Here is a 26,194-nt window from a genome sequence, read left to right on the forward strand (position 1 = left end):
GCTTTGAGGCGTATTGACATTGGCATCGCTATATTTGAAATGAAATATTTTATTACATTTTATAGTGGCGTTCTTTGGTTTCCCCCTACCTCTTTGGAAAAAAGGCGTGATAATTTGGATGTATGTATTTTATTAGATCTATTGAAATATTTGTAGCTTTGGTTGCTTCTATTAAAATGGTCTTGTCTTAGCTGCTCTTGATAATGTTTGTTACGAGGTAAGGTATTTTTTGGCATTTTGATTTACAATATTAAGATTCTAGATTGATTAAATAGGGTTAAGAATTATAGTATTAAACTTATCTTCAGTTTCAGAATTAAAAATTTTCAATGACCTCTATTGTTTTTATTTCTATTTATCTTTTTTGTCTTCGACTTCAATTGCCTCTGTGGCGCGGTCGGTAGTATATGCGGCTGCCGTGCGAGAGGTCTCGGGTTCGAATCCTGGGTCGGGCCAAAAAGTCCAAAGATTGCCCGGAGTTGGGAAGTTAAGGTCGAAGACCTCCGTGCCTCGGAGAGCACGTAAAGCCGTCGGTCCTGCGCCTGACCTCTCACTGGTCGTGTCGGTTATCCGTCCCACCAGATGATGGAATAAGAGAGTGTACCTGTGTATTGTGCACACACTTGGACACTATAAACAAAGTCCTGCACAGCTGGCCAGTTTCAATGAAACTGACCGCTGTAGCCGTATATTGGCTAGGAGGACATTATTATTTATCTTTTTGTTTCTATTTTTTCCAAAACAAACAATATTACTTTTATTTTAAATAAGTCATTAGTATGACTATTACATTACGTAAGTGTTACTTAGCATTTTTTTTTAATAAATATATTGCTTACAATGTATCTAAGATATTACAATAATTAATGTTGGACCAACAGTTAATAAATAGCATACGTGCAATTGATAATAATCCTTGTCATATGGTTATTTCTATCATTTATTTTCACTATATCTTCAGCACTCCCATCATAACCACGTCATATTTTTCAGTCCCCCATAATATCCGAAATCAAATTTGAGCGCCCATCATGTTCACTTCTTCCAAAGGCTGTCACTCAACGGGTCCCATTTACACAATTTGTAATATTAAATCACACTCATATACATTATTCAGAAGATATTTATTGTTGCGTTATCGTAAAAGCCTGACGAGTTAAAATGGGGTCGTGAAAAAATGTGAAACAAACATCATGACTATTAATGACAATTCGCATTGCTGAAAGAATATATTTCAGAAGGCGTTGATGTACGGTTGAGCTCATTGCACTTACTGAATAATAAATGGTTTCAGTGATTCACGAATGTTTAACGTACTTTGCACTACCAGTTTTAAAGTATCTGAATGCTTTTGAGAATTTCGTCGTAAATTCTCTTTATTGAAGCGAATCGGTAGTTAATTTTGTTTGATTTTTTTATGCTTTTGCTTTAGGAATTCGTGAGGTTTGCACTATGTGATGTAACAAAAATTTAACTTGCTTTACTAGACAAATATTATGATTTGAACCTTATTGTTACCTGGTTGTAAATTGTAATGTACTTCGAAGTATATAAGTATGTACATGAGTTTTTTAGTTACCATAGTAAAGTCTGCTTAGTTTGGAATCAAATGACAGTGTGTGGGTTGCCCAAGATTTTTTTGACCGCGTTCAATATGGAATGGAAGGTACTTTGCTCTTTCTTGCTTTTTCGTGTGACTTTACGCATACTAGTACTTACTTCCAAAAATCTATAAAGCTAATTAAAAAATCAATTTGGTTAAAACTTCCCATGTGTGGTATACCCATTATCACACAATACCACATTTCAACGCCTTCATAAAATCAGTTACAACAGTTAAATTATTACATTAGTCCAAACATTTGTTCGACTAAAGTGAAATGTAAATGAAATTAATTGAAACATTTTGTTAATTTTAGAAAAACCAACACATTTGTATGAATTGTTTAGGCTTGAGTCACGCACGGGCCTATGTAGCTTCAGTGCGTTAAATATGGCTAAGGAACATGTTAACGAATAAAATGCTCGAATTGTGAACGAATGAAATTCCATATACGGTTATAGATGAGATTTGGTATTTGTTAAAGCGTTTGTCTGTAACTAAACTGATGCTAATAAACGATCTTAACTTTAATATTTGCTCTCGTCTCTGCGTACTCAAATGGGAAGAAAGTGTGATTTTATGTATGTCTGCATAAATTTTTGCGTTCTTTAATAATAATCTGTCGAATATATTATGTGCAAGGTTGGTTATTCATTAGACGATGACGATAAACTTTTTAATAGTTTCAATAAAATTTGTCACAATTAATAACTTTTATTAAGGCATAGGATATTTTAATCTCCGAGAAATCATTTCACGTAGAGTTAGTAAAAGGAGCTCGCAGTTATTGGGTAAACAGCTTGGTCATATATTTTACTTCGGTTTGTTTGGCATTTTGGCGTAAGTTACATTGTCCATATTAAGTTTGCGAAGCAAGAATTTGGTCTGATCATAGTTATTTAAAGTTCATACACAAAGCCATGGATTCGGTATCTTACATTGAGCCAAGCTTACCAATATTTTCTTTCTTATAAAAATAAAGTTAGGAAATCTAAATCGAATTGAAGGACACATTAGGTATTCATCGTTTCTTTGTTTACTTTGCAACGTCCGAGCGGATCTACGTATATTTTTGTAGAGTGGGCGAGAAAAAAGATTTTGATATTTAAAATTATCATATTAAATTTATTTTTGTGTGTTTGGTTGTCAAAATCGTTAGCCACTAGTGGGGATTGTAAAATAATAGAACTGTAAGATTTGGTATTAATTGGTAATGATTCTACTTTATACGCCCCCCAAAGCTGAATATACAATAAACTGTAGATAATTATTCGTAGGTTTATTACAAAAAAGGTTGACTACTACACTGCTACCATGAATTTTAAATAGCAATTAAAGATCTATCAACAAAAGATTATAATATAATGATAACAAAGATCCAAAGATAGCTGTGTTAGAAAATTAATTGAATGATGAGTTGTCATATTTAGAGTAAAAACTGACTCAACTCCAAAACATTTACTCAAGCGTAAAAATAAAACAGATGTTACTACTAGAAAGATCCAAAATGTTCAAGTATATTTTTAGCAACACATTCAATTGAAACAAAATTGTAAATAAAACCTACAAACTGGGAAGAACTGTAATTGCATCTGACCTTGCAAATCTATCCGTTCGAAGCGTCATATTAAATGTAAAATGTACGTATTCTCGGAAGCTTGTATTCCACTCTGATCTAGGAATAAATTTATTTACTTTAATACAGCATTTTGTTCAGGAAAGATATTGCTTTAAAAATTTTATTGCGTCGTACGTCGGTTATATTTCACATCCTTCCAAAAGTTTTATGATTTAAAACGTTGAACAGATTTATGTATAATTTCTGCGTAACATCTTCATAATGTAATAAAATATGTCGGTTGAATATTTGCTTTTGTGAAAACTTTATCATTATATATTTTGCAAAAATATTGTTGTTAACTCTTGCCTGGGAACTTACATATTTGGTTCATGTTAAAATATATCAATGTAAATCTGAATGTATATTTTTGAATGATTAAGTAAGTCTCACAGATTTATTTTTGTAACTCAGTCATTACCATCATTATTGATTAATAATTCAAAATTATTGGGTAGCATAAGAACAGGGATCGAGGTTCACAAAAGAGTGATTGTGACAAGATGTGTAGATGAGGCAAAAGAAGTTTATAAGGACGGACCAAGTGGCGTTCTTTGGTTTCTGCCTATGTTTTTGGCAAAAGGACTTAATATACTGGATGTACATAATTATGTATGTATAAAAAATCTAATCAGCAGATCAAACCGATGACTCAAATAACTGTAACAAAAATGTTACCTGGATGTCTAAAGCCCGTATTTTAGTATACAAAATATCAAGTACAGTGTATTCTAATAATACGCCGTGTAGAAAATTTTCCACAAATAAAAAATCTTAGGAAGTAAAACCACGTGCTAATTTCAAGGTCGATCAGCGAGAATATGTAAATACATTACGATTTATTTGGAAGTGCTGAAATAGTACAATAAACAAAAATAAATGGAGAATCGTATTGAAGGCTAGGCTGATCGAAATTAATGCTTTGGTGGAAAAGACGTTGATAAAATTGTAACATTAGGACTTGGTAGAATGGAATAAGTAGAAACAGATTTTGGCAAAACAGGAAAAGTTTTGTCTATAGGCATATTTTACTTACGCCTTGTAATCGTTCGTGTACTTCTTTCTTTCTTATCTTATGGTTAGTGGTCAACCCAGTGTCGAAGTTGTTCAAGCCCGGAGGGATTTGACATGGCTAAACGATTGTTATCTTAATAGACCACCGGGGCCCACTTTTTACTTGCCCTCGGAAGCACGGAGACGGCCAGTTCAAGTACCGCTATGTCACCCATCTATGGAAAGACCGCATCAAGTGCTGTTTAACCCAGAGATTGTTTACCGACCGGTGAGCGCAACTGGCTATGGGTGCCTCTGAAGTGTAGTGTCTCTAGTTTTGTATTACTTCAAATCGATCAAACGCCTTTGATTTTGCCTATTGCTTCTGTGTTAATTAACAACAAACGGGTGCAAAGAGCTGACCGCATCAAAGGCTACCCCATTGATTGCTTTGTGCAACCTGTTTAGTACATCTTTGAATTGAGAGAAAAGGTCACAGATGAGAAGGACTGTCTACGTATTTTTTCGTATAAAGAAAGATCATAAGGGACTTTGAACTATGAATCTTTTTAATTAATTTTGATATCTACTTAGATTTTTTGTTTTATTTCCTGCTATTTTCATTTATTGATCGGAAATTCATAGTGAAGTTTGAGTTCTTTCTCAAAGTCAACAACCATTTTATAAATTGTAGCATACACTAGTAGAAACTAGAATGCCGAATTACTTTCATGAGATATTCAACTGTAATGGAGTAAATTTATTCTACTTTTATAGTGTAGCTAAAACACCAAATCCATACTAATATTATAAATGCGAAAGTTATTCTGTCTGTCTGTCTGCTACTCAATCACGCCTAAGCTACTGAACCAATTCGCATGAAATTTGGTATGGAGATATTTTGATACCCGAGAAAGGACATAGGCTATATATCATCACGCTACGACCAAAAGGAGCACAGTACCAATAATAAATGTTACAAAAACGGGGAAAAATTTCACCCATTCTCTCTTATTGGACGCAAGTGAAGTTGCGCGGGTCAGCTAGTACAAAAATAAATCCTAACAATTTATGTATATCTGAAAGCGGATCTATACGGACTGAGAAGTAAACAATTACTTTGTGATTTATTTTAAACCCTAGTCTAAATTTACAACTTTTGATAACATCTGTAGTTTATGTGCAATGAGTTTAGTTTCGTAACCGGTTTTAGAGTTTCATATGTTTAAAATAACTTTTAGGGCGAGGTCGACGTTTTATACAGTTTTATATGAGTATGTTTTATTGTTATTGTGTTTTATAGGTACTTCGATTTTACTTCGGGGAAGCTATTCTGTAATGTATTGCATAAATAGACATAGCGATATGATTATTTTACGAACAACGGCTTCTTAAAACTACGGTATTGTACATCGTAAAGTCATTGTCGTGTTGCCATTGAACATGGAACTGAAATACATAATATTGGGCACTATTTTTGAGTAAATTATGTGGTATATTTTCGGTGGAAATAGTATATTTGGATCTTATCATGTTCGTTTTCAAAGCTTTAGTACAGTTCTCTACAGTCACCACTATCGAGTATCGAGAGTTTGACATTCAAAATTTACTTGAATAATAGTTCCCATGGCGTCCGCTGGAGGCGCTGATCAGATTTTTAATACAAAATTTGTCGAAAGTCGAAAGTTTAGTAGCGAAAAATCCTGATTTAATCTTCTAGCAACAAAATTTTAAAATAATTTCGTTTGATTTGATTTATATTTAAGCTGAGTGTTTGCTCAAATCAATCCGTATGTTTTATTTGTACCAATCATGTGCCTTTGACTGATACGTTTCATCGCAAGTTTCAGTCTTAAGAGAAACACCTGTATTTTGATAAGATTTATTATTTGTTTATATTGAGTTATACAGGGCAGCACATTACAATCGATATTTTTATAAAACGAGCTTTTGCCCACGACTTCGTTCACGTGTTTTGTTACTTAGGACAGAATTTTCATACAAACTTTCATCCCCTATTCAATCTTCTTGGGGGTGAAAGTGAAACTGATCGAAATCGTAATTCTTAGCGGATGTCTACGTTATAGCATCTACCTGCATGCCAAATTTCAACGCGATCCGCCCAGTAGTTTGGGCTGTGCGTTGATAGAGCACTATGTCAGTCAGTCAGCACTCACCTTCGAGTTATACATAATATTTAGATTTTAAAATGTTACTAGTCTAGACTCTAAAGACTCAACGATATATTTATTTCGGAGATTTTGACGGAAATGTGTCGCAAATTACAAAAATCTCTTCTTTTTATAAGTTATACTGGTGATTAATACACTTGTTTTTAAAGAAATTCTTAATGGAATAAAATGGCTGGTAATTAATACAATTCTACTTTAACCCCACGGGAACAATAAGTTACAGTTGTAAAGTTAATCTATATCCAGAGAACTATTTATTTTCTAGTCAAATCTAATTCGTACATTCTCCAAGGAATAAAGAAATTTCTGGACATATTCCAATTACTACCTTGATCACATTGAAATATTGAAAACCATAAATAACTTAGCCTATTTCTCTGTACATTCATCCTATCCATCCCCATATGTCATTTCCATTAGACTATGAACTCTATAGTGATTGAACTAAGGCTGATTTTGGCTTGTTGACGTGTGCATGGAAATTTCCCTGTGTAATAAAAGACAGTCCGTTTTCGTAAGCCATTGATTATTATATTTCTTATGGTTCGTTTACATTAGTGTCACATATTGACTTACTTTCTCTTGTATGACTTTTGCTTATATCTTTATTTTGGTAGAAACATGAATTTCGAAATGGTACGGAAAATTTTTAGACGACTGTGGTACAATGGTCACCGGACTGCTACCACTGTGCATAGGTCTCATGAATTCGATTTCCTTATGTCTTTTTTTGGGTCAGGTAAGGCTATGTGTTTTTAATTTATAGGTATATGTGTAATTATCTTCGCGATGACGACGAGACTACAAAGTTTCATTAATCCGAAGCTTCGTTAAAATTAAAATGTTTTATAACTATCATGCTTTCGTTCTTTCACGAATTGTTGTAGCTGTATGTTCAAAAGATACGAAAGAAGCTTCGAAATCAATAAATCGTGTTAAGGATCTATCGAAATTTTGTGCGAAGTTACGTTTTTGTTGAATTGTACTATGTACAGTTTTCGCTATGAATACACACTTAAAGTAAACTTTTTTGGACACTCTTATATGAGAAAAGTAGGACTGTCGATTTATTATCCACAAAATTCATTCTATTCAGTGTAAACGAGGCACAAAATAGCCAGATGGATAAAGTTGTTGCCAAATACGACAGTGACTGTAGGCAGAAGATTTATGAAGCGCTAAATTGTTATGAGCACACAAATGTTTGTTCAATAAAACTATTAGTCCAGTCGTAAATAATTCAATGATTTATTGACGTTGGAATATTGCAAACTCGTGACTAGTTTTTCCTCGAAATAGTTCACTGCTGTATTTATACGTATTTTATAGAAACCTGAAATTAACCGCAGTGACAAGTGACATCTCTAAGTACTTCGAAGAATATGATTAGAAAAGATCTGGCCCAAGACCTTGCAGTTGTTCGGTGTTGTTTATCGAGGTTTTTAACTAGTAAAATGGTACTTATAAGATTGTTTTAAAAAAACATTTTCTTGACGCAGAATCTTTTCCAAAAAAGAATAATAAGTGTGTGTCTTAGAACGTCATGTAACATACTCATTGGCCATCGTCATTCACTATTAGGTGAGATGGGAAATAAATCTAATAATGGCTAACTCATTAAACACCAAAAAAACACTTTTTTATAATAAAAATACAATTTAATTAAGGTCTAGAGAAACATTGGCTTTGATACTAAGTTTTGAACGTGTTGTTACTACACTTGCACATCATTTCCATTCAATTGCATACAAACCTACTATCAGTATTTACTATTGCTATAAGAATCACTCGTGCGGTAACATTACAAGTATTACCAATCCACCCCTACACCTGCTATTTCTTTCTCACTAAGGCTGCGTCTCTATAGAAGATGAGAGAGGCAGCTAAGCGGTGCGTGAAACTATCAGTAGCAATAGCCATGATATGTCTCCTTTACTGCTTTCAGAACTCGCTCATAACGCGTGCTGCTAATACAAAGATCAGTTTTGCTTGATGAAAAAAATAATCATCCAAATTGCTTAAATTTTAGCAAAATGTACACTGCAACAAAATTGAAGTGTTAAGTATTTTAAACATAACAAAGCATATTATTATTATATGACTAATATCTCTCAAAAAAATAATAATTTGATGATATTACTAATACATAATATCATCAAATTAATCCATTATTTAATACGATGGAATAAGCATTACTATATGAATACAAATTGCTATAATTAAGCAAAGAAAAAAAGGTTAGCAGTGCAAAACAACACCATATCTAAACGAAATTCTATTAGCGTAATGTTTCGTGCACCGCACCGCTTTGCTCCCTCACACATTTTTGATACAAACGCACTCTAACGTTACTTATTATTCTAGTCACTGCAAGCCATAAAGGCACGTACACACGTATTACGTTTGTCAATATACCTACTGAATGAAATAAGGAAATTGGAATCCTTCATGATATTAGCTTGTAGGTGGTAACTTTCGTGAATATTAAATGGTTCCGGGATCTACCCACTAGTTATTATTACTCACGATTCCATTCGCAAAGAAAACATTTCCGAATTATTAAGTGGTCTTTTTTTGATTTTTAAGTTCAGTCCAACGTTGACTTTTAAGGTGCTTTCACAAATATACAATTATAGAATAAATTGGGCTGGAAACATGCACTGCATAAGTATTATTACTTGACTTTACCTATCGTCTGACAACTCCAAGGCAGAGTCTATTAATGGCATAAACCGTCGCAGACCCTGTAAACAAGACTTTTTACTAAGTTGTTGAACTATAGTGATAGTAGCATTTTGCTTCAGTAATTTCAAGAACAAACTTTAATAAGAATATCTCAGTCCATCTAGATCTCAAAACTAACAAAATAAACGTAATATCCTTTGAAATTAAACTCGAAGTATAATTTGTTTGGACTGCATTGTTGCATTCGCTCATAAAATTGCTGTAATTCTGTTTACAACGTCTCTTGTTACATTGTTACGTGTTTGGCAAGTTTATTACTATTTGTGTTAGTAAACTTTATGCTAGACTGTTATAACAGCAGTTATATTTAGCAGTATGCTTATAGCATGTTGCTGAAGTTAATAGCTGTGAATACAACGATCATCATTCATAACCACTCACTGTGGAGCTGACTGACAGCTCGCAATTTAGAGAAGCGAGAATATATTTTAAAAAAATACTTCGCTTATTTGATACTTTACTACTTTTCTTCTCCTTATGCCAAATCTCATAAAAAGAAAGATTGGCAATGTGGCAATACGTGAAGTACCTTGCATTTATAATAGTAGCAGAGATGCCGACGTGGTGTAAGTTGAACACTAGTGTATGTCAAATTAATGATGGTCACTATTTCAGTACATTGCTGCTTTGACGTGTTCATCACTTTATTCTAGACATAAAACAATGTACAGCATAGTGGCTTACAAATAGTGTTCACGTGATAGAACGCTTAGAAATGTCACCCACTTATACGAATTCAAAAATTAGGAAGAGACAAACCGTTTTGATGGAGTTTTTAATTCTAAGATAGGCGCTGTTCGATTTTCCAAGAGGAACGACAATAAGCTATACTAAAATAATCAATACATCATCCCATCATACAGGTAGAAAAACAGATAATAACACAATAAAGGTCAAATGGAAAAAGATGAGTAAACGTAAGCGAAATATTACAAGTTTGGTTTCTTCGAAAAACTTGCCAGAGGTACACCCACGTTTTAAATGTTTGTACGTTACGGCAAAGAACCAATATTAATTTACTGAGCATGTTACCATACTCAAGCGTGTTACCAAGAAATTCTTAACTAAAACACACATTTCTTAGATATTCGACCTTTCAGTGGTATTCGAGCTGAGTATATTATATCCGTGCTTTCAAAATCAATCTAAAGTTCTTGTAATTATAATAAAAGTCGCCTTACGAAGAGTCTATTGGCGCTTTAAAAACTTTTGATACAGGTTGATCACTAACAATAAGTAAAAATTAGTGGACTTTGTAGTTAAGTAATAGCCTACGATGATATAACTCAAAGCCTAACCCCTCCCTTGTTGGGGAGTAGACCCTTGCCCTTACTGGGATAGCTAAGCTTAAAGCTGCACATCACTTTATTTTGAACTAGCTGATCCGCGCAACTTCGCTTGCGTCACATTAGAGAATGGGCGAAATTTTTACTCGTTATTGTAACATTTTTTACTGGTACTCTTCTTCTATTGGTCGTAGCGTGATGATATATCGATAAATAGGCTATCTTACACTGAAATAATTTTTCAAATCGGACCAGTAGTTCCTGAGATTAGCGCGTTCAAACAAACAAACAAACTCTTCAGCTTTATAATATTAGTATAGATTAATAGGTACACCAAAACACACAACGAAATAAATCTTACAATTGTTAAAAATACAATTGAAGCAGCAAATACCTGAAAATGTAGAAGTTATGTAAGCATTTCTGTCACGTGTCGGTACACAATAATGCATGGAATAGCTGAAAACGGGCGCAAACAGAGATATTGTCCACTCTTTGTAGTTCCAACACAATAGCTTTGAAGTCTGCCTACTTGCTAAAAATATCTGGCTAAAATTGTACTGCACGAAATATGTAAGGTGTTATGAGAATAGTTTGCAATTCGTAATACGTTAGATTTTATGATTATAGGTACTATTTTGTGTAAAGTAAATAATACAATCGCTGTTTTAAAAGTTGTACATGACTTTTATGTATCACTCAGGTTTCTGACTACCTTTTTGGAATGAAGGCGAGATTTTATGTATTACATGAATGTATGCAACAGACTGAAATGAAAAATAAACTTTATTTCTTAAACATACTACTAGCACTGGTACTATAGACGGGCGCTGATCCGATTTTCATACAAAAATTTCTCGATAGCTAGCCGGTTGTCGGTAGTCAATAGTTGTAAAAAATCGCTGTACTACTTACGGACGTAATATTGCACTGAGCAAAAAAAATTCAAGACTGTTACATATAATTGTTTGATAAAAAATATTCAGCAGCTACCAATTATAAAAGGTACAATTATAAAAACTTGAGCCGTAACAAGATCCAATAAACTCTAAACTAAAATGACAAAGTATCCCACATTCAAATAGGTTGGCAAACTTTCCCAAATTCAGGGGTAAAAGCTAATAAATAAAATGAATTCGATCAGCAGTTTCCGGTGCTCCCTCCAAGGAATTCTTTCCACCATGTGTTTTCTGTGACATTTGCCGACCACGTTCTTAAATAAAAGGTTTTGTTTGCTTTCCATTTTCTTGTGGCAATATTAGTTTTGCCAATTTCTTTGGAGGTTATCATGTTGGCATATTTTTATATCATTATTCAATTTTGTCTTTAACTGTTATATCTGTGGCGCTGTATCTGTAACCGACCACTGATTATGAGGGTTCGATTCCCTTGTCGGCAATATGCTTTTGGTCTTTTCTAATTAAATACGTTTTTTAATAGTTAGACCGGAGTTTGGGCACGTGGTGCCCGGTAAATGGCAAAACGCTCGCCCGCTATTACATGGCACTTACATAGTTGACGGCGAAACGTGGATGTGTTTCATACAACTCTGCCTTCATCTTTGGGTATGATAGGCGTGATATTATTCGTGTACTTATATACTTATGTATTCAATTTCATATTTAAATGTGATATTTATATAAGATCCAGATGTTTAAGACAACTGCCACACTGAGAACGAATGTTCTGCAGGATCGTGACGGGAGGTATTAAAAACATACAATAGACCGATCGTAATAATAATAATGTAGATCTAAGATATCTTTTATCATGCAAATAATTGTTTATTTGGCCAACACAAATAAAATAAAATTGGAACAAAGTATGGTCAGAAAAAAGCTACTCTTAAGAATGTTGTTCTTAAAATAGGTACGATAACGCATAGATGCTTATAAAATAGTAGTTTCAATTATTTCGAAATGGGCCTGGGACCACGGCGAGTGCAACCTGCGCCGAAACGTTAGGCATTTTAAGGTAAAATGCGTGTTCGCGTTAATTCCCGTATTCTATTATACATTAAACATGCAACGCGAGAGTTTAAAAGTTATCAATTATTTCGTCTGATAAATATAAGATCTTCCAAGTCCAAGTTGTATAATTTTTTTGGCGATTGAATTTCATCGCGATCCAACTACCTACAAATCCTTATTAGATCAATTTTCATCCAGAATCAATCAATCAGCAAAAATTGTTCACTTAACACCCCATCTCCATATCAGACGCAGGCTGGTTCTTATACCTTATAAACCCAATCACTGGGCAAGACATACTCACAAAGAGTCTGCCGATCCGAACTTAGAACTGGTGGCAATTGATTGATAAGGGTCGTAAGGTCCCGACCTGAATGTTGCTCTTTTGAAGAATTATTTGCGTAGAATTTTCTAGATGCTGAACTAATGGTGTTGTAATTGGATTTGGGTGAGACAGCTGCGTTATTTGATGGTTTGAGTTGAGCTTGTGATTTTTAATGCCTATTTGGATTCTTGGTTGGTTTTTAAATCTTGCCACTGAAATGTCACAGAAGAGTAAGACTGTAGGCGTGTGCGTTTGAAAAGTGACACTTAAAACGTGTGTAATATAAAAAAAAAACACATGATATTAGTAGGTAATACCAAAATATATTCTGTTGCACGAAGTTTTATTGAAAGTTACTATTTTGAAAATGCGAGAAAAGATACGACATGAATCAATTTACAAGGTTTTAGATTTTCAATATCATTTATTTAAAGATTTACATTTAATATATTCACAAACGCCTAATCTAATTAAGAAGTACCTTAATAACCTACCTATATAGAAAATAATATTATTATATCGGAAAAAAAATGTCTACCGCTTACAATATTTTCTAATGCATACACAACACCCAGTTCAATGAAATTTCATAACACCGGTTGTTTTCTTTGAGAAAGGAAAATTTTCAGATAAATTAAGTTTTTGTTTAGACACGTCGTTTACATTTCATAGTAAATTACCTCGCGCCGAAAATACACGGTTCACTCAAAAACCGGTGAATCTTTATCAAACTGGTAAAACGAAAGCTTTTGTAGTCAAATCAAAAGTTTGTGAAATTCTGTTTAGAATTTCTTTTCTGTGATCTGCTGTTGGCAAGGTTTGCAAGTAAAAATATATTACGTGAAAAAGATATTTGATGTTACCTACGTTTTTCTTCAAGGTGATTTCATTGACGAATTGGATTTTGGCTGACTTACCAGACTGTATGATGTATATAAATTACGACTTAATATAAATCTGTATTAAAGTAATGTGAGGAAAAATAGATACTGAAAGCATTAAACATCTTAAGTTGATTAAGAATAGCTCGATCTACTGTATCTATCCAAATATTGAAACTAAACTACCTAGTTTGAGCATCAACGTTACAAAAATTAACTACTTGCCTGTTAAACAACGAAGTAACTATTGACAAGCCTTTCATCGATAAATTAGCGCTCCTACAATATTTCGTCAAAGATTTTTCAAATATCAAACAACACAATGGAGACACGATAAAATCAAAAGTTCACAACTCCACTGCTTCCATGTTCACTAAAAGCAAGTCCATTATATTAACAAAATACTATTCAAACACTCATTTCCTCAACATTAACGAAACAAAAACGCTCTCAACAAACAATAAGGTCCGAAAAGTAGGAAAAGCCTTAAAAAATCCATACAAAGTTTTGTTTGGGAGTCACACTTGACCAGGGGCGTTCTGCGAAGGTCACTACAGAATGAGGTCACGTATTTAAAGATTCACACTGCGAGGTCCGCTGCTATCTCTTTTTGGGGCCTTTTTGCGCCCTTTTGCGGGTACTTAGAAATAAAATTGTTGCTGTATTGATGAACTGCTTTCGTGTACTTAGAAACTATGTTTACATGCAAAGATTTTTGAACAAAAAAGATAAAATTCGTTGCATAATTTTAAGTTTTTGGTTCTTAAAATTTAAGAAGTAACATATGGGGACACATAAACAGTCGCTCTGTAAAATTATAATTTGAGCTCAAATTTTGTAAATGTGATAATACATAATCACCTTCTATGTCGTAAAAGATTTTTGACAAGTAAATAAAGTAATTGAAAAGTTATTTGTTAGTTATTTTAATAAAGCAATTTGAAGTAGATAAATCAATTATGCAATACTTACTAAAGCAACATGTTCTTAGTAAAAGTCTAGTTTTATCGTATTTTAGGTTTAATCCGTTTTAATTTGGAGCTGAAAGCAATCAGCTTACAACATTTTCATTGAATTGGGTTTTAAGCACAAAAATAGTTACTTGGTTTTATATGCACTTTTTATAAAACCTGCTACTGTAACTAAAATTTTCTTTGGCCACTAAAGTCATTGAAGTGAAAATTCAAAGCAATTTGAAGAAAAGCTTGTATTAAATGCAAATTATTTATTTATCCATCAATACTAATATTATAAATGCGAAAGTAACTCTGTCTGTCTGCCTGTCTATCTGTTACTCAATAACGCCTAAACTACTGAACCAATTTGCATGAAATTTGGTATGGAGATATTTTGATACCCGAAAAAGGACATAGGCTACTTTTTACCCTAGGAAAATGACGCATTTTCATGGGAAAATTGAGGTGGCGGACGAAGTCGCGGGTAAAAGCTAGTAAGTAATTTTTGAATACCTATGTGAACCCACTGACCGTATAATGCTGACTGCAGACGAAAATGGCTTACCACTATTCAAATAACACGTAATAAATGGCATAAGGTTGGTATTTTTACACTTTTGCATATGCCTTCAAATACATATACGTGATTCAATAAAATGATTTTATTTTGCAAGTTGTAAAGTCAGCTTGCGACTATGCTTGGAGTAACTTGCGCCGAAACGTCGGGTATTCTAAGGTAAAATGCGTGTTCGCGTTAATTCCCGTATCCTATAATATAACAAACATGCAACGCGAAAGTTTAAAGTTTTTACATTTATTTCATCAAAATGTTACGTCTGAATGTCAGCCATTTTATAATTTTATCAAAGTAATGTATTCAGCTGAGAGCTGTCGATCTTCGATAATATTTATATTATTTTTGAGAAGAGGATATATAAAAATAAGCGAATCGTCAGTTTTGTGTAGATTGATATTTACCCAACTGTTTCAAAAGGAGGCCATTGGTAACATTTTGTATGAAATATTGTTATAAACGTTTGAAAGAGTGACTTATCAAGGTTAAAGATCTAAATGGACGATGTTGGTAAAAAATGAGCTCATTAGGACTATTTTTGGTTCGTTATGAAGACACATTTATTTTTCTTTAGAAATTATCGCTTTTTGTATGCAAAATCGATTTTCTACTAAATTTAGAATATGAACGACCATTTTGACATACATATTTTCAGTACTAAACTATATACCAGTTGACTTTAAAAAATCATGTATAAATATATTATTTGACAAGAAGTGATGTGAATGACGCCAGGGCAGTTTGTAAGGATCATATCAAGTAGTGTCCTTCGGTCCCTACCCCCGTTCAAAGAAGGCATGATTTTATATATAATATATTATTATATGTAAAAATGAAAAATAAAAAAACGGCATATAGTAATGCGTATACACAAACAAAACCGTATCAAAACCTTGTATACAAAAACAAAAAAGCTCCAGACGAAACACGTCACTCAAAAAAGCGTCGCGTCACGTTTACACTGAGCCATAACACGCTTCATATTGAGCCTGTTATGAAAGAACATCGTAAGCGACAGTATAGGTACAGTATAGTAATAGGTCTTTCACTTTTATACCGAAATGTATAGCTAAGATGATTTAGAACTTAACGCGAAGACAATTAGATCCATATTTAAAGAACTAGCAATATTATAACGGGTGAAAAAAAATCGTATATGACAAAAGTAAAAGTTATACAGTACAATACAAACTACAAATTATTAAAATGATTTTCATATAATTTATTTGACTATATTTAGGGTGTGGTGTGTTTATAATAATATAATACATCAAAAAAGTCCCCAACCCGCACTTGACCAGTGTGTTTGACTCAAGACCTAACCCCTCCCCCTTGTTTGGGAGAAGACCCTTGCCCTGCAGAGGGACAGAAATGGGTTATTAAAAACATATCCAAATCTCCAGTTTCTATGTTCAAAATAAAACATAAATCAATAAAACGTTACGACGTTCTTTCATAACACGCTACATATTTAGACAATGCGATGCTACGTGCGTGAAATCTGTGCGACGTGACGTCTACGTGTTTAGTAAATATCCATACATCTTGTGTGTAACACGTCATACATCTTCAAGTGCTAAGAAATTGTGTTAATGAACGCACGGGATTAACTTGATGTTAATGTTGAGTTTACGAATTAATGCGTGATATATTGGGTCGTGGGTTTGAAGATTAATCTACATATTTTGTACACAAAGTATAACATTTTTGAAAAAAATCAATAGTAATCTTCTATATTTATAAAAGAAAGTGGTGTTAGTTAACCATTTATAACTCAAGAACGGCTGAACCGATTGGGTTGAAAATTTGTGGAGACACCTCCACAAATTTTCTTAGATTTTTTAGCTTAGATCCGAGAGACGGAAAAAATACTTTTTATATCGGTCGTTTGTACCTAGCGGAAGTACAGACCTGACCAAACCAGAATTGTTTTTGTAAAATTGTATTTAAGAATAAAAAAGGTTTTATGGAAAGAAAACAAAGCGTGAGCGAGCTTACCTGATATATACTATACATCTTTATTAATCATAATAATATTATAATAATTATATCGGTGATCCAAAGATCTTGCGTCAAATGAAATATTCGTATTATATTACTGCCTATCTATATCTGTCAGACTTTATTATTCCTAGAACTCTGATGGAAATTGATCTTTACATTTGTACCAGTAGGGTATAATATTACCCTTAAGGTTATTAGTGTTTGGCATCTTCTCAAATGGTGGGCACGGATCATTTTCGATTCAGTCGAGAGTCAGTCAGATCGAAGTGTTAATATAAATTATTTTATGGAATTCTGAACGACATCCTTCTGTGTATATAAATATTAGTTAACATAAGGACATTTGTGCAAGCAAACTAATAATCCTTTGTATAGACGAAGGCCCAGCTATACTAGAGCAATTCTTAACGTGCGAGGTATGTTCTTTAAAACTCAGCCACCCAGGTGGGAAGAAGTAAGAAACAAAATCAAGTTTTAAAATGCCGTCACTAAATTAACAGCGGCAAAACTTAGTATTCATCCTAATAATATGAAAGTCATGCCAATATTCTCCCACCGCGCATACTGTGGTTAAATACACAAATAATAATTGATTGACAGCCAGGATGAGGTCGGACTGTCGGTGACTTCAAACGAATAACATGTGGCAGTTTATTTATGTAAAGATATTGGTGCCGATTGACTTGTGGTATTAGGTTCCGTGTTTTAGGACACCGATAGGTATCTTCACGCGAATTCGCATGTGTGTCGGTTTTCGGTAAACAGTGTGGCCCAAGGTACCTTGGGCCACACTGTTTACCGAAAACCGACACACACCGATAGGTATCTTCACGCGAATTCGCATCATCATCCGCGACACCTGCAATCCGTGGTGGCTTCGCTGACAACTAGAGCATACGACCTTTGTGACCCTGAACACCTAGACGGTGAACTCTCACACGTTCAGGAGGTACTTAAGCGAAACGGATACAGGAGAACCGAACGACGTCTGAAGAGGCAAGAATGTCAGACTGGTGTTAGCAGAGTACCAGCTTTTATGCCCTACATAAAAGGAGTAACGGATAAAGTTGGAACAGTACTGAAGAAATACTCCATAAAGACTGTATATAGTCCGTTCTCCAAAGTAGCTAACCATTTGCGCACGCCAAAGGATGTAATTCCTCTTCAGACACCTGGCGTTTACAAGGTGGATTGTAGCTGCGGTAGTTCATACATCGGACAGACCAAAAGAACAATAGCTGAAAGGGTCAAGGAACATATCGCAGCTGTCAAGAACCGGCAAGTCAACAAATCCGCGATAGCTGAGCACTTGTTGGAAGCAGGAACCAATCACTGGATCGAGCTACATCAACCCCGGGTCCTCTCCACAGATCGTCACTATTACTCCAGGATAGTACGAGAAGCGGTTGAAATCAAAAAACATTCTAATTTCAACCGTGAAGAGGGATACCGTTTATCATCTACGTGGAATCCTGTCATCAGCAAGTGCAGCCGTCGCCGGCATGACGTAACGCGCCAGTGTAAAGACGTCGTTAGTGTTGTGTGTCGAAGTACCGACAATTCCGAACAATGTACACTCAGTGAAAACCAAGTGAGGGTAGGCGTCGAAACTCGCGCCGCAAGAAGACGACGCTTAGCAGCCTCATCAGTCAGCTCGTGACCACGGTCGTTGTAATGCGATCGAAACGTCGGGCAGCAAATAAGGTATCCTAACCTTTAAATTTTCAATCGCGTATAAGACCCGTTGCATTATAATATTATTATTAGAAATGTTTTTAAGACACTTATTAAATTTACCATAACATCAGACAACACGGTCATCTGATTTCAAACGAAATCTGATAAACACTACATACCTCTAAATCCATTTAATACTTCTTAAGACATATACATATATAGATAAATCCATGCTAAGAATTTAGTAATACTTAGAAATTATCTAGAAATAAATTATATTGTGAAAATTAGAATGCAAATATTTACACAGTAAAGAAAAATGTGTGGTTTTTCTTCTATGAAAATGTGTTTCCAAATCAATAATGTAAACAAAAGTATCTATATCCAAAATCAGTTTCAATATAATTTAACTAAATAAATATTAGCATGAGCGGCAGATGGTTGATGCATCGTTGTAAATAAGGTCAGAGAAGCGCGGTGTGATTAGAGCTACGTACCGTGAGACTGCAATATGGCCGCCATTAGAATTTAGAATAACGGTTATGAGAATGATAAAGGAAGTGATAGAGTCATAAATTTATTCGTTGGAATGTAAATTAGATTATCTTACAAATATATTAATAAGCCTATAATTTAACATTTTTTATATTTGCTTATGCATATTTTTCTGCCACAGTACCCTGTGTATGTTTTTCTGTTTTTTTTTCAGAATGATCTTTTACGCTGAGACTATACCGAAATCGGTTGAGCAATTCAGAATCGAATAATATAAAAACAAACTTTCATCACTTATAAAACCAGCCTCAATTACTTCTAAACAATGAATTAATTTATCAACTACAAAAATAAATACATTCACAAAGATGTGCCGATATTATTTTAGAATCCACAATGAACATTTTGTACTTGCAGTGAACTGTAAAAACTCCGTTCTCATCAAACACTGACCCCACATGACACTAATAGGATAATTTTCCAATACAATTGACTTAAAAACTATTACTCATATATTTATTTAAAGCCAATGTAAGGCGTCTTTGAGTACGAAGCGAGAAACTGACTGGAAAATCGGATTTCGACGATTTTCATCAAACATAATCGGATCAGTGCGACTTGTTCACGGGAATATGAACTTTAATGCAAGTTATTTAAGATTAATTTTAGCTTGGTCACGTTTCTTTGTTCGAAATTCGAGCTTCGAGTGCTGCGGTAGCATTGGAGGGATATATTGTTACTTTTTTTTTCTTCATTTTTTGTTACTTTTGTGCCAGCAATTATGTACAAGCGCAAGAGATTGGTGCCTTTTTATTAATACTAGTTATTAAAATAATGCAAAATATCTATTAATATTAAGTCTTTAAAATTATTATTAAATCTTTAAAAATATACTTTAAAGTGTTTTAACTTACCTCAAAAATATTCCAAGAGGAATTAAAAAAAAGAAACAATCTTCTTTTTCTATCAAGTCCTCCCCATCACCTGTAAAGAAAGAAATCAAAAATTAATATCTTTTAACTTTATATACCAACGTTGATATTATGTACCTTAAGTTCGATTCACAGAAAAAACTATTTGGTACTTATTTGCGTGAAAGACCTTTATTCGTTTCGGGTGTACTTTTTCTGTATGTATTTAAGAATTACGTATAAAAAGTGTTTAAGAAAATTTTATTTACAATATTTACTACAAATTTACTCATGAATTATACATACATAAATTCATACATTGTGCACTTCAGTCACTTATTAACTAAGGCTTCCCACAAACATTATTAAAATGAGTGTTTTCTTCACATTATGTACTGAGAAAGGTTTCAAAAAGGCTACATTTGGACAGCGTCGGGTTGTCTCTGTGAGACAGAAGAGCTTTTTGTAAACGTACCAATGTTTTCTTTCCTTTAACTTTTTAATTACAAAAAGATTTGGGTTTATTTTTTTCCTTCATTAGATAATATTATGAATATGACAGATTTTGGTTAGTAAAACTTTCTACATAACATTTTATTAAAATTGAATAAATAATGTACTTCCAGTCGATATTGGGCTTTGACAGCCAGTTAGATTATAACCAGTCAACTGCATGAATTTGTTTATAGTGTACTTGTATGCACAATAAACAAGTACATTCTATTTTGTCACTCGCATAACCCAGTGGGACAGATAACCGACATGACCAGTGAGAGATCAGGCGCAGAACGGGCGCTTCTGCGTGATTTCTTTGCCTTGGAGTCCGATAACCTCAACTTTCTAAGTCTGGGAAAGCATTGAAAGATTAGGTCGGGGAAAAAGTCTTTTCGCATTATATGTATGAAATTGTAATAAAATCTCTTTGGCTTCAATAATAACAAATGAGTACACGGTTCATTAGGTTTCTTTCAGTGAGCTCGTGAGGTACCCAAATATCGAGCTTTTTTGTGTAGAGAAAAGATTTTATTACAAGTTCATACATACTATAATGCGAAAAGACTTTTTCCCCGAACTAATACTTTACAGAAAAACTCAGAGGCGACTTTTTGACTTGGTTCGAAATTTTAACCGAAAACTTTACGCTACAGCCACATACCCTATCAACCGCACCACAAAGGCATTCGCAAATGGAGTATTAAAAATGACAATCAGTATAAATCCATTGAACTACTAAGCCCGTATTTCCGTTCCACTATAATCTCAGGCTTACTACTTAAAGCAACAGTGACTGACATGTGGTTTAATTTACTGAACATCTGCGGGTGACAAGCATCTACATGTATAATGAAGCAGCTTTGATTGAACTGTATTTGTAAAATACTACTAATAGTGTAGTATTAGTAACTAATACTACTAGCTGTTACATGGAACTTCGAATGATGTAGCATTTGGTCATGATCTTCCTATAGGACAATTTCATATCTTATGTTAAGAATTAAAAAATGCGAATACTCTAAGAAAGGATTTTCGGTTTATAAAATTCAAGAGGTTACCTCAAGCCAGAGGCAAGATTTTTATTCAATAACACATAGTTTTAGTTTTAATGTGTCCCTAGGATTCAACCTATCGTAATACACAGAGAGAGAATTAGGCTAATACTACTATTAGGAATACCTATGGTAGCAAAAACGGGTAAATTCCGCTAGTACATTGATTCTGAGGTCATCAAAATTAATTAAGTTTAAGTTTTATTAAGTTGAGACTGTCACTTTTTCACGAAAATAATTTCGGCGCACAGATACTTTATTTACCGGGAAATCAAAAAATAAAAACTTTTCCCTTCAGGATTTCCACACGCCCGCGCCGCCGGTGCAGTAGAGTTACAAGGGAGTAACTTGTATAGTTAGCACACCTAGATTTAGCTACAAACTTGCTAAGCTGCTTTGTTGAAGTAATATCAAATTTTCAGCGTATTTTCAGGTTAGCAACTAAACGGATGTAGTTCTTGAACGTACTGGTTCTACTTGAAGCTGAATAAATAATTATATTTTAAGTTTGACTTGCACTTGTATGGGAACTACTACGGGTTTGCACTTCACTGCTGTAGTTGTAGTAAGAGATTTGGAATATCGATTGCTATTAAATGAAATATATTTTCAATCATGAATAGATGTTTGAAGAATCCTTTTTAAAGTATCCAGGTAATACATATTTTGTACAGAAAAGAAAATTAAATTCTAATAATGTAGATGTAAATATATGTACTCCTGTTCAGTCCATGAAGAATGAACTCAACATAGACTAGTAAAAATGTATATCCAAATTAGTTCAAACTAAGTAAAAGTTACATTAAACCTTATCCTTTCATACAATTTCATCAAAGATAGTAGAAATACCGCTACCAGTTGTAGTTTAAGCTTTAATATCAAACTACAGCCCCCATAGTATATCCACAAACTACACAAACCCATAGTAGCAGTACAAAGTTTGTGAACTCAATATAAGCGTTGGGCAGTGTTCCGAGCCGCGTACAGCTTCATTTAGCTTCCCACTCTGTTAGCTACAGCAGCGAGCAGCCTAGTGTGAAATGGCGTAATTTTGGCCTTAAATTATGCGTTTTCATTGTCCCCGTAATGAGAATTTGTGCTTTAATACTATGGTTCAATGTGTGACTAAATACTTGTAAGTTTTGGCTTTCATGTTGTATGTGTATTTTGTAATATCACAAGAAGCTGCGAGCTAACTTGGTGAGTGTTGACTGTGCCCAGACGACAGGCAAACCAAGTTAAATAATGCTCTTTCTCTCTCTGGGGCATTGAGCATTGAGGCATGAGGTAGGCGTCTTAAATAATTCATATTTGTGTTAATACACGTAAAAAGGTAAAGTTTCTTCTGTGTCTTACATCGAATGATTAGTGATTAGCTTGGTGTCGAAGACTAAGGTATGACTAAGGTATTTAACCGGTCTTAATGACATTCAAGCGTGTTGTTGAAAGGATCAGTTTCAATCGAGACTTCTAAAGCACGAAGGCAAACTGAAATACATTTACGAAACTAATTCTCTTTGATACTATACCTCTATATCGCATAAATGTTGATCTGACAATATGAGACACAATGAGTTCCTTAAATGTAGTTTCAGACTTGATGTGTCTAAACAAAAGGAAATTTTAAACCGATTTAATTTTAAATAATTCCCAGCGTAAAGAATAATAGTCTACAAACTTGACTATCTGTTAAAGCGATACATTTAAAGCTAGTTGTATCAGAGTGACAGGCTTGTCTCCTATCTACTCTGTGCGGTTTAATTTAGTGCCACCTGTTTCAGACAAGCTACTGTTGAGAGGCTTTTGTTTAATGTGTCTTCGTGTGTCTGCTGTATGAGAGCTAAATGCCCTCATATGGCAGCCACACATTATTTCTTTTTATTTTGTTCCTTGTATTTTATTTTTTGACTATCTGCTGATGACTTGCTATTGAATATTTTGTTTGAAAATGTAGACAATAATTATGTACTTAAGTTAATGCACAATTAAATCTTAATAAACCTAATGGCAAAAAATCGTAAACGAGAAAAGCTAAACAACACTATTTTACTGAGGCATCGTATTTTTTATTAACTGTTTTTTTAAGCCACGTCAAAGGCCTATGGGCGGCTTGAACAACTTTGACACTAGGTTGACCACTAACCACACGATAAGAAGAAGACTGTTTTTTTTTTGAATTTGGAACAAAATGTTAGAAATAACGTAAATAATCTCAGGGCCCATGAAATATGTGCTTTTCTAGTTTCATCCAAACAAAACTGCGTTGTACTTTTATTTTGGAATTGAGATGATGAATATATTAAGTCGGGAAAAAAGTATTTTCGCGTTATAGTATGTATGAACTTGTAATAAAATCTTTGCTCTACACAAAAAAGCTAGATATTTGGATACCTCACGAGCTCACTGAAACAAACCTAATTAACCGTGTACTCATTTGTGATTCTTGAAGCCAAAGAGATTTTATTACAAGTTCATTCATACTATAATGCGAAAAGACTTTTTCCCCGACCTAATAGATATTAAAGTTGCAAGCCAGCCTCACAAGCTTTCACTAGTCCATCATACAAAGGTATCCCTTTACAAAAACACATCACAAACATTACAAAGTTTGTACCTCGTACCTCTGAGTTTGTAACCCAAGTAGCCGAGGGCATTCTGTGTAATCAGCCGTATCAAATTAGACTGAGAACCGGCCACGGGGAAAAAGCCACAAAATACTTTTTGTTAAGTAAAATTTTATCTAATATAACTGGTGAAATTTCTACCTCTTCTATCCATGAGGAAAGATTCCATGGAAATGAGTACACGTACGATAGCTGCTCACTTCCTTGAAACACTTACATTATATTCCATCTCAAAAGAAAATAGATCAAAATGTCATATATTACTGGAATTTTAAACCTTCAATGTCATGTTCAATTTCTACATTATTTTATTACAAACTAACGGACCCGCGCGGTTTCAGGATAGTTAATAAAATAAATTTAGGAATTGATTTTTGAAAAAAATAATCTTATTTAGTCTTCATTTGGCTTGTTTGTTGGTTTTATTTACCATCATGCTTATTATCATCCAAATTAGTTTTGCAATCTAGCCTTAAAAACATTACATACTAGCTGACCCGCGCAACTTCGATTGCGTCACCTAAGAGAATGGGTCAACATTTTCCCCGTTTTTGTAACATTTTTCGTTGCTACTCTGCTCCTAATGATCAAAGCGTGATGATATATAGCCTATAGCCTTCCTCGATAAATGGGCTATCTAACACTGAAAGAATTTTCCAAATCGGACCAGTAGTTCCTGAGATTAGCGCGTTCAAACAAACAAACAAACAAACAAACAAACTCTTCAGCTATATAATATTAGTATAGATTATAAAAAATCTTTTCGTTCATAATATCCGTATGGATGTTTCCATATTTCACCACAAAAAATACAACACAACGTCATGTTTGATTTCAGCATGAAACCACCCATTGTTTTATTACAAACACGAGTAGATGCTTAGTGTGTACTCACCAAAACAGGCCCCGGAATACTGCCCTGAGGTACACCCAAGTTATAAATATGTTTTAGTTCCCCGGGCATGGCTTTGATCATATCTGCGTTACAGAGTTCAGAGAATTAACGTACTTTCATTTACATCTGAGTTCCTTTTGAAAAACAAGTTTTTGATTTAAATAGTTTTGTAAGCTGAAGCGGTCGGATGCTTTTGACTGGTCGTTGCTAAACTGTCAGCGTGTAAGGCTTTAAAGGATTAAAAGGGATGGGCTAAAACGACAGAGTATTAACAGCACCTTCCTGAATTTATTATTATATCTCTCACTATTAATGTTGGGAAATAGATGGTTGTCTACTTTGAAATAACCTTTGACATTATAATCGTGTATTTGGTGGAGCATTAAATACGTTTATTTCCTGTTAAAATTGCCTTTTTGCAGACTCGACAAAAAACACAAGTAGGCTGTAATTTTCTATCTACCTGTTTTTAATGGAAGTTTGTTTGACTGCCTAATTTACCAAAAAAACATGTTAGTAAGCTAGTAGGTAGCTAGGTAGACGGTAGTACTAAGGAATGGGATAAATACGATGCCTAAATAGTACCTACAAAAAGCCGATCGAACAAAATTATATTTAATAAGGATGTATATTAGTGTAGTCTGACATAATATTTAAGATTATTTCAGGCAGTTTTACAAACGCCTTAAACCTATTTTTTAATACAAAGTAAATCTCTACTCCTTTATTTATAAAGTTGACTACATTGATCGATTTCAACTTCAGCAACAAGCACTATAGTTTCATGGATAATAGAATCATTTATAATCTGTGTTTGAACAACGAGCTTGAACGAAGCACTCTTGAAAAGGACGGTATCTCAATCGCACTTGAGCCCAGATTCTAGAGGACTGATATT

The 26,194-nt window shown here is 33.9% G+C and overlaps 1 protein-coding gene across 2 annotated transcripts in view; it reads right to left on the reverse strand.

The window, feature by feature from the left end:
• Shaw (potassium voltage-gated channel shaker cognate w) overlaps positions 1-26,194 on the reverse strand; it is a 103,790-nt gene that overhangs the window by 46,313 nt on the left and 31,283 nt on the right. For both annotated transcript variants that reach the window (XM_076124482.1, XM_076124481.1), the window contains exon 2: positions 20,234-20,303. The gene's annotated coding sequence lies outside the window, so the exon portion shown is untranslated. The remainder of the gene's footprint in view (positions 1-20,233; positions 20,304-26,194) is intronic.

Source organism: Anticarsia gemmatalis, chromosome 16 (assembly GCF_050436995.1).
Source record: "Anticarsia gemmatalis isolate Benzon Research Colony breed Stoneville strain chromosome 16, ilAntGemm2 primary, whole genome shotgun sequence".
NCBI lineage: Eukaryota > Metazoa > Arthropoda > Insecta > Lepidoptera > Erebidae > Anticarsia > Anticarsia gemmatalis.